Genomic DNA, 8,749 nt, shown 5'->3' on the forward strand with positions numbered 1-8,749 from the left:
TTTAATCACTGCTTTTGTTAATGTTAGTGTTTTATACCTGGGGTGAGAATAAGATTTTGTCTGCTAATCCCAGCCTGTAGTCATATAAACCCACAAGAGATACGCTGAAGACAGAAGAGCTACATTTATTTATACTGGTAGAGGAAATGTCTTTTTCTTGTTTGGGTTGTGTAGGGGGAAGGAGAGGAAATAGGCTCGTGTGTCTGGTTTTATGGAGGGAGGCTTAAGTGGCAAAACAAACCTACTGCCGTTTGCATGGATCTAAATGAAGGAACAACAAAAAAGAAAATAGGCACAGAGCTTTTTAATAACACACAGTGGAGAAAACAGCAAACAAACTGCAAACAATAGTTGCCGCTTCTCTTTTTTTTTCTTTTTTCTTTTTGTCCCAAACCCTTGCTCCTTGACTGCATACTGTGTCCAGCAAATAAGACATTACTACCGTGGTTGCAGTGAATGAATGTCCGGCCTTTCCCATTTATGGTTGGACCTTTTAATCACCAGGGAGCAAATTAGCAGTGGTATTTATACTGGCTTACTGGCTTAACCAATGTCGTCTCTTTTATGAAGTATCATTTCGCAGTGAATGCTTCTTATCACGATTCTGACATAATTCCCTGCTGCTAGCACCCTTCAGGGGATGTACAGAAAGCATAACAAAACAAAATGTATTCTGAAACTCTGATTTACATTATGATAATCGAGATCAGACCCAATATGTATTTTTTAAAACTGAAATAAGGTTTACATCCTTTCCACCAATACAGTGACAGCAGAACTCAGATAACCCATGTGTTACCTTACTGGGAGTAGATGATGAGAACTCTTCAGTTGGCCTGCTTTTGTTAATGCAATATACATTAGCCACATAAATGCTTTGCTCCATCATCAAGATTTCCTAAGGACTCTTATTTGTATTTATAGCATTAATTAAAATGCTGCACTTTGGTCCTTATGATCCAGTTTATTTGAAGTGGGTTGAAATAGGTAGAAGCACCTAATTTCCAGAGCAGAATGTGGCCGTATGTATAGGTCCATGCTGTTCTCAGAGCCCTGCAGAGCAGCAAACCCTCTCCTCTCCCATTTTCTCCCCTCAGAACCACAGCACAGCCTCTGTGCAGGAATCTGTCTGCTCCTGTATGTCTGTCTGCTCCTGTAGCACCAGTAGCATACAGACAGAGCTCTGCAGGTAAATGAGAGCTGGCCAAACATTTCCCCAGAGCTCCGAGCTATCACAGCTCACTCTCATTTCCACAATTTGTGGCTAAGCCCAAAGAATTTATTTCCCAAACTTATGAGCTTTAACTAGACAGGAATGAAGCCAAATTCTCCCCTTGGCTTTGAAACTGCTGAGAGAACGCAGGTTATCACTAGGTCATTATTTTAGGGGAAAAGGAAGATGCGGACAGAAACTGTTCTCAATACAAGTGCCTGTACTGGACAGAGATGATTTGGGCAAAGCAACAAGCTCTGATAGGTACTTTGGAAAGGTGAGGGGTTAGAAAAGTCCTGCTTTTGCTTGTGGGATCAGAGAGCGGTTTTACTGGTGCGAACACTACAGCTAAAGAAAAAAAAAGGGGGAAGGAAGGAGGGCCATTAGAGAGCTCTCTGTCAAAAAAAAAGAATGAAGTGGGAAGAGGCTAGTAACATACCCTATGGCAGTCACAGAAAGAGAACGGAACATCAAAGCTCTGCAAATAAGAAACAAACAAGGACCAATCTCAGTCCCTCCACATGGGCACAGCTCCCTTTGAAGCTGGCTGGCAGCAACTTGCACCAGGCCACTGGGCCCAGCCCGCCCCGCAGCCACTGCTGCTATGGGGTGGGAGGCAAAGAGAGCACATCCTGAGTTCCACAGACATGTGGGGATCACAAATGCCAGCTCTCCCTCTTTCCAAGTTACTCAGCTCCTAGCGGTGCAGTTAGCCGTGCCACTTGGTTCCTCACACACTTGGAGGAAGAATGGTGACCTGTGCATACAGGGGATGTGTTATGTGCACACACACCTGTGTGTGAAAACATGGCCTTGCTGCCATTAGCAAGAGCCCTCCTTTCCCATAGTCAACCTACAGTGTCACTTTTCTAAATAGATCCCAAAACAGAGCATTTACAGCAAAACTTTTATCTCCACAAATCTATTTATAACCCTTCTATGAGCTAAATTCTGAAGATTTTTTTACCCATTTAAGGACACGAGCCAGAAAATGTGCAAAGGGGTGGGTTCCACTTGTCCTCACACCCTCCACACCAAGTCTCAAGGGAAGCTCTCTTTATTTGTGTTCTGTACACCAGAGGGTGTGGAAACACGCAATGACTTCCATTGCCTGAAATCTTCCCCTCACATTTCCCCCACTGTAGTCCACTCCCAAGAGGTACAGTATTAAGAGCTCTCATAAGATGAAGCTGGGCAAGCAGGTGAAGCTTGGCAGCATGGCCAGTAGTTTCTCTTCCAAGCTTATGACACTATAACGAGGCTGTCAACAAGATCTATCATTCTGCAGCTCTGCTATCTGCACAACTCCTTTACAGGAAAACGAGATGCTCTCAGGTGCAGCAAGCGCAGTTAGACCTGCAAATACTGGAGAAATCCCATCCAGGCATTTCAGCTCGGTGTCACAGCACTGAGCATGGCACACTTTCTTTTTCTTTCACTGTGCTTCTGGGTTTTTATGCATGTAATCTAGAAAAAACAGCTCTAGAGGAATAGGTAACTGTGCAAGCAAGCCAAAATGTGTATGTTCTCACTAAGAAATAAATTTAAAATAAGGCATTTCAATCAATCAAAATTGAAATCAGTCAAAAATAAGACCAGTGCGTAAACGTGGATTACAGTAGAATTACAAATTCTTTATAAATAAATGCTCAGTAGCCTCACAAGTTAAATAGAAAATGGCATGAATTATCTTGAGCTTGAAGACTCAAAAACAGACACACAGCCATTAGGTGACTCACCAGGTATTTATGACCACAGGAAAAAAAATTCAAGACCGCAGCAGTTTGAGATCTGGCCTTCTTTTTCCTCTCCCTCATTTCCCCACTTGCTACTGCAAATCAGCAGAACAGACCCAGTGAACACTTCGTCCTGGCTTCATCACAGACCCCCCTAAGCAGTCCTGTAGACAGGATCTTCTAATCAGGAGGCAGTTAGCATTTCCAGTTAGCAGAGAAAAGGGATTGCTAGTGCTGCTATCTGCTTGGCAGCCCAGCTGCTAGCCCTGCACCATTTATCAGCACTAAGTACAGTTCCAAAGGAGAAAAATGAAGTAGTTCCCTATTCTGGATGTAAACAGTACTGCTAACATAGCAGGGCTAGCAGCTAGCTGACAGCGCTACATGCCCTAATCTTTTCAGTTAATCTAATCCGTTTCAAGAGAAGAACAAGCTCCCCCAGGGATGGGAGGGATCCCAAATTACAACATACTGTGTGTCCTTCCCCTGCTGGGATAGCTGAAGTGTACCAAAGCTTTAGGAAAAGCAAAGAGAAACAGTTTCATAGTTCAACCATCTTATGACCTCAGTGTTCCACCCTGAAAGGTCAAATCTAATCTGATCTTTAAATGCCTTTGAGCCTAATTTCAGCCCTAGCAAAATCCTTGACAAATCATTTGGATGTGCCCAGAGAGCACCAGCATGCAAGGAGACGTGCTGGTGTGTAGGTGAGTGACTTGTTTCCAGCACAGTTGTGCCCCAAATCCATTCTCAGCAGACCTGGGGTTTCAAACCACACAAGAGCCAGGAACAAAACCAGCAAGTCGGCCCTTGCATACGAACATTTCTTAAGGTGAACAATCAGGGGAGGAACAGTTTTCCTGTTGCGAGCTTCCAGGAGGTAGTTACTAAGAGGAGATAATTTTTGGAAGTTTTATTTGCAGATGGACTCCTACTCTTTGCAGCCACAGGCCTGTCTGCCTCAGGCTTTGTGCAACTGGAGCCCAACCCTGCAAGTTCCCCATAAAGATCCCTTCAAAGGCAACAAGAGGCTCACAAGACTATGCTTCACGTTCTGCCCAGTTACCTTTTTTGGTGCTTTCTCGGGTACCCAGGAGAGTCCAGACAAGCCCTGCAGATGGACAGCTAATGCTGCTGTCTGGCTGTCTCTTTCTTATGCATATATGGTTTCCTGTCCCTCTTTATGCACATGTAGTAATTAAATGCACCAAGCTGTCTCCTTAGCAGATAGAGGTTAACATCCCCACTGGTCTCTGGTAAGAACACGAGCACCCAATGGAATAGGTTTTGTGTGAGAAGCTACTGAGAAATCAAAGGATATTAAGCGGTCTCAAGGCATTCAAACCCTGTTTGTCCTGCAGGAAGGAAGGAAGAGAGCAAAGGCTCACCTCCCTGCAGTAGAACAGATCTCCTTGGGAAGCAAAACCTCTCCAGGGCAAGCAGCATTTTAAGCCTCCACGAGAACAAGGAGTGTTTTTTTACATATGACAACACAGATTAAGGTGCACAGCAGCAGCACACAGAGACACATACATCATCACCTCTGCCAGACAAAACAAAAAAAAAGCTGAATCAGTGTCACCATTACCATGCTATGGGTCGCACTGCTCTCTTATACCTGCACAGACCATCTAAAGCTTGGAAAACCAGTTACACCAATCAAGAGGTCAAGAGGTACCCTAATACACATCATTTGGAGTGGACTGCTTTTTGGTTTGGGGTTGTTTTTTTTGCTTTGGTTCTCATTCACACAAAGGGTTGTTCCTCCAATCCCTCTATTGTGTGACAATGTCTGGCTCTGCAGTGATGCAGCACAGCCACTGCGGCGCACAGGAAAGGGCAAAACAGAGAGGGCTCCTTGCATAACTCTTGATAGACCCTTCCTGGCTTCTTTCTTTTCATGCAACAGAAGCTACCTCCCAGCAGGCAGCCAGCAAAGAGAACCTTGCTAACCTTTCTGGTCTCACCACCCGCAATCAGCAGCATTGTTAACAATGCCGTCCAAGTTCAGATGGTTGCTGACCAACATGTCTCCCTGACGTGTGTGGCCCTGGGACTCAGACTTCAAGGAATAAGAAATCTTCACGTTTTAATAGATCTCTTTACCCTCTAGTGTCAGCCAGCAGAACTCAGAAGCTCCCTTTCATTTGATATCGCTTAATTTCAGTGACATGATTGCATGATCTGTCAGTGCCAGGCAAGAAATAAAAGCACAAGCAAAGTTACCCCTTTCTTAGGCTGCACCGTGTCAGAAAATTGCTGTGAGCATCTGAAGTGGCAATTGCAGAAGATCCCTTATGCTCCTAACACACCCTTAGGTTGCTCATTGTCAAAGAGCATTTGAATGACACAGAACCCTCCTAGCATCAGAGCCCGCATCCATTAATGAAGGTATTGATTTCACCAAGACTAATCTAGTGAATGAAAGATGTGGAATCAATCTGCTTATCATCACATGCTGCAACAGAGGACTCTTCAGAAAATATATATTATTTCAGTTTTGTATTCTGTTCACAGGGAAACACTTAGGAAGTGTTTCTCGCCCACCACAGTGATTTAGCTATTATGTTAACATTTGCAGGCTTGTTATCAATGATACCTGCCTATCAGAAAGCCTCCCAAAGAAAGGCAGACCTGCACCTTCTCAAGTATCTTGAGAACAGCTCAGTTCTGCTTTACTTTAAAGACGACTTAATTTGGCAAATGGACTACTTACTTCCTCAAAGTGTCTCTCCATTTGCAAATTAAGTTAAAACAGTCTGTTTGATAGGTTTGGGCGTACACAGTTTTAGGATCCCACCCTGCCTCTTATGTCAGGAGAAAAGGGTATGACATTCATCTGAAGATGCTTGCACAGCATCCTACTGCTGTAATTTAATGAGACTGAGAAAGAATGGATGCAGGGTCTCAGGGTTCTTTTGATGGCAATTCATTTGAGCACAATCATTCACAGCACAGCATCTAAAATAGACAACTTATTGTAAGTACATATTTTTCACAAAAGAAACATTCTGCCTGCCTGTTTTCTTTGAGCCGCAGCCAAGGAGGGAATGGGTTATTTTCACAAATTGTTCTCCTGTATGACTCTTAGCAGGAGCAGAGTTCATAGACAGGCAAGATTATATAAAAGCTGCACACAAAAAGTCATTTTAAGAGTTCCTTTTTTAATTCATTTTCCACAAAAAGTCATTTTAAGAGTTCTCTTATTCAGTTTTCCATATGATACATCATATGACATATGAGAAGAACGAATTCTAGCACTGGCCAGGGGTTGGCAGTTTGGTCAATGTCTGTCTCTCACAAGTATCAATCTGCAACTAGCATCATTCCTCCCTTCATTTTCCCAGCTCTCTCCCTAAGAAGTTCCTAGCAGCAGCCAGCCTCGCACAACTTGCTGCAGACTACCCAAGCATGGCAAAGGAGCTGGAAAGGAGAGCAGCCTGCTCACCGGCTCTGTGAGCCATGGTCCGACTGACACCAGCACAGAGCAATACTTTAAAGAGCTCCAGTCCCACCCAATCACTTTTTTTTTTTCTCCCCCTTTTAGCAGGAAAGACAGTTTCACGGGAAAATTTCTGGCAACGCGCTGCTGTGCACGCTGAAGGCTGAAAACAAAAACGGATGCTGTCTATTGTCAACAATATTTCTGTGAAAGGCTGCCATGATAGACATCTGCTGCAGCAAGCATCGGATCGGTTACTCTAACCAGAGCTTTACTCTATCCGTATCAGTTACAGGGGGAGGCTGCCTTTGCAAGTCTGAAAGCCCAGGTATTAAGTACCAAAATAAAAGCAATTCACTGACCATTACCACACCAAAGATCTTCCTATCGCAATTCCTTTCTTATACATAAAGAAAATGTAAAGAAAGGATAAGGCTGTAGCCCCGCTGACAGTCCCGCTGCAGGATCCCATGCGGACTGGGACCCTGCCCTGCTCCCGGCTCCTTCCCCCTGAAGGAGACTGCCAGTGTACGAGTGAGCAGCCCTGCACAGCCCGGCTCAGAGCTGCCTCCTCGGCTCCCCTTGAGCATCTGGACAGAGGGGCGACAGGGAGAGGAGGAAAGGGAAAAGAGCATCTGAGCCTCTCGGAGCGTTTCCACGGCTCGTCAGGTTTTGCATGCTGCTAAACCTCTAGCCACGACGCAAACGCAGTCAGACCAGCTCACTCCCCAACAAATACATATGGTAAGCCCTTACCTCTGCGGTGAAAAGTTTTCAACTAGTAGGAAGGAAATGAATAACTGGCTGCTTGGGCAGGAGCGCAGCAAGAAAAGGCACACCAGCAGCCTCACACACAGCCCTATTCAATAAGACTACAGCCTTGCCTTGGCCCCTCCCAAAAGTCAATGCTAAGTGAATACATATCCCTTATGTTTACAATTGGCAGGCAGCGGTTTGCATTGTCCTCAATTTATTCTAATAGGCAGCCAATGGCTACGCACAAGCCAAGGTGGGTTCAGCCTGCCTGCAGAGATGCCTGTCATTCCCTAGGCATGCTCAGGAAGCCACTCATCAGAAAACCAAGACCTAAAAAGCTCCGAAAATTCATGCAAGCTGCCAAAACTGTCTTGCTACATGCCCTTTTTTGGTTATCCTTAGTAGGGCCTCTGAAAGTAAATCCTCTGTCAGGAACAATCATAAGAAATGTTAATCTTGGAGAAAGAGGCTGTCTTGGTGAATACAAACGGAGCTTAAAAAAGGAAGTACACTGAATGGAAAGGAGCACAGTAAATATATTTACTTTCTTCACTAGGATTTTTTTTAATCAAATAATTCCACTATAGCAGAACTTTATTGTGTGGGGTTTTTTTTTGTTTGTTTGTTTGTTTTTGTTTTTGTTTTAATGAGCACCACATGTAAGAGGGAACACAGAAACACTCTGCTGTGCAAGCTTGATTCTGCAGAGACACACCAATGGGAAGGGCACACGAAGGATGAGTTGGCAGGCTCTGCAGCCTGCTTCCATCTCAAGTAGTGCAACAGAAGTTACATATAGAATATCTCTGTTCTGAAAAGCCACTTTAAAGGGATTCAGAATTATGACAATGATCTTTGGTAGCTGGATGAAGGGTTTTCATATCCAGATGTACAGCTATTTTGCTATACGTTTAAACAGGTTCATTTACTATGAGGGAAGCCTTATGTCTATATATTCTGTAAGAGACTTTTCAGTATCTTTCATTACCACAGATGAAGGAAGCTGAGATTCATTTTTTATCCTAATTTTTTTTCTTTATTCTTTTTTTTTCTTTTGTGATCATTATTGATCTTTCCAAATTACACAGCTTAAAATGAAAGAACAGATGCAGACTGATGTGGGAAACAAACGAGCTACGTAAATTAAGAGAGTGTGAAAAGAAATGTGAAAATTATTGCAGTGCACAGACCCTAACACATGTACCGGCTACTAAGCAAAGCTGAAAGGGAAGTGCTGACTGCTCCAGAGGATAGGATTCCAGACCAGGAGATATTCCGCAGATTCACATTTGACAATAATATACACAAAACCAGTTAGGGGGAAAATATGTGTAAGATGACTTTGCAACCAAGCAGGCTAAACTATTTTAATGCCTTTCTGGGTCTTTATTTCTGGTCACTGGGCCCCATGGATTTAGTCACATGTGTAGTGCAAGAAGGATTCAGTCCACAGACAGTAAACTAATCTTTACAACACAAAAAAAATACTTTAAGAGCCAAATCTTTGCAGATTTACACCAAGCAATTCCAGTTTTACAATGTCATTTTAAATTTCACAACTTTATTAGAGGAAGTAAAAAAAAATATTGCTGGTTTTTAGAA

The 8,749-nt window shown here is 43.5% G+C and overlaps 1 protein-coding gene across 9 annotated transcripts in view; it reads right to left on the bottom strand.

Moving 5' to 3' along the window:
- Positions 1-7,302, bottom strand: part of CALD1 (caldesmon 1) — a 184,072-nt gene extending 176,770 nt beyond the window's left edge. For 6 of the 9 annotated variants that reach the window (XM_065742586.1, XM_065742585.1, XM_065742579.1 and 3 more), the window contains exon 1: positions 7,148-7,301. The gene's annotated coding sequence lies outside the window, so the exon portion shown is untranslated. Of the gene's footprint in view, positions 1-7,147 lie in introns of all 9 variants that reach the window. The other 3 variants (XM_065742577.1, XM_065742578.1, XM_065742575.1) reach the window with 1 other exon arrangement.
- Positions 7,303-8,749: the final 1,447 nt, after the last annotated feature.

The sequence above is a fragment of the Cyrtonyx montezumae genome, unplaced genomic scaffold (assembly GCF_038088225.1).
Source record: "Cyrtonyx montezumae isolate F1298 unplaced genomic scaffold, pur_monq_1.0 scaffold_3, whole genome shotgun sequence".
Taxonomy (NCBI): Eukaryota; Metazoa; Chordata; class Aves; order Galliformes; family Odontophoridae; genus Cyrtonyx; species Cyrtonyx montezumae.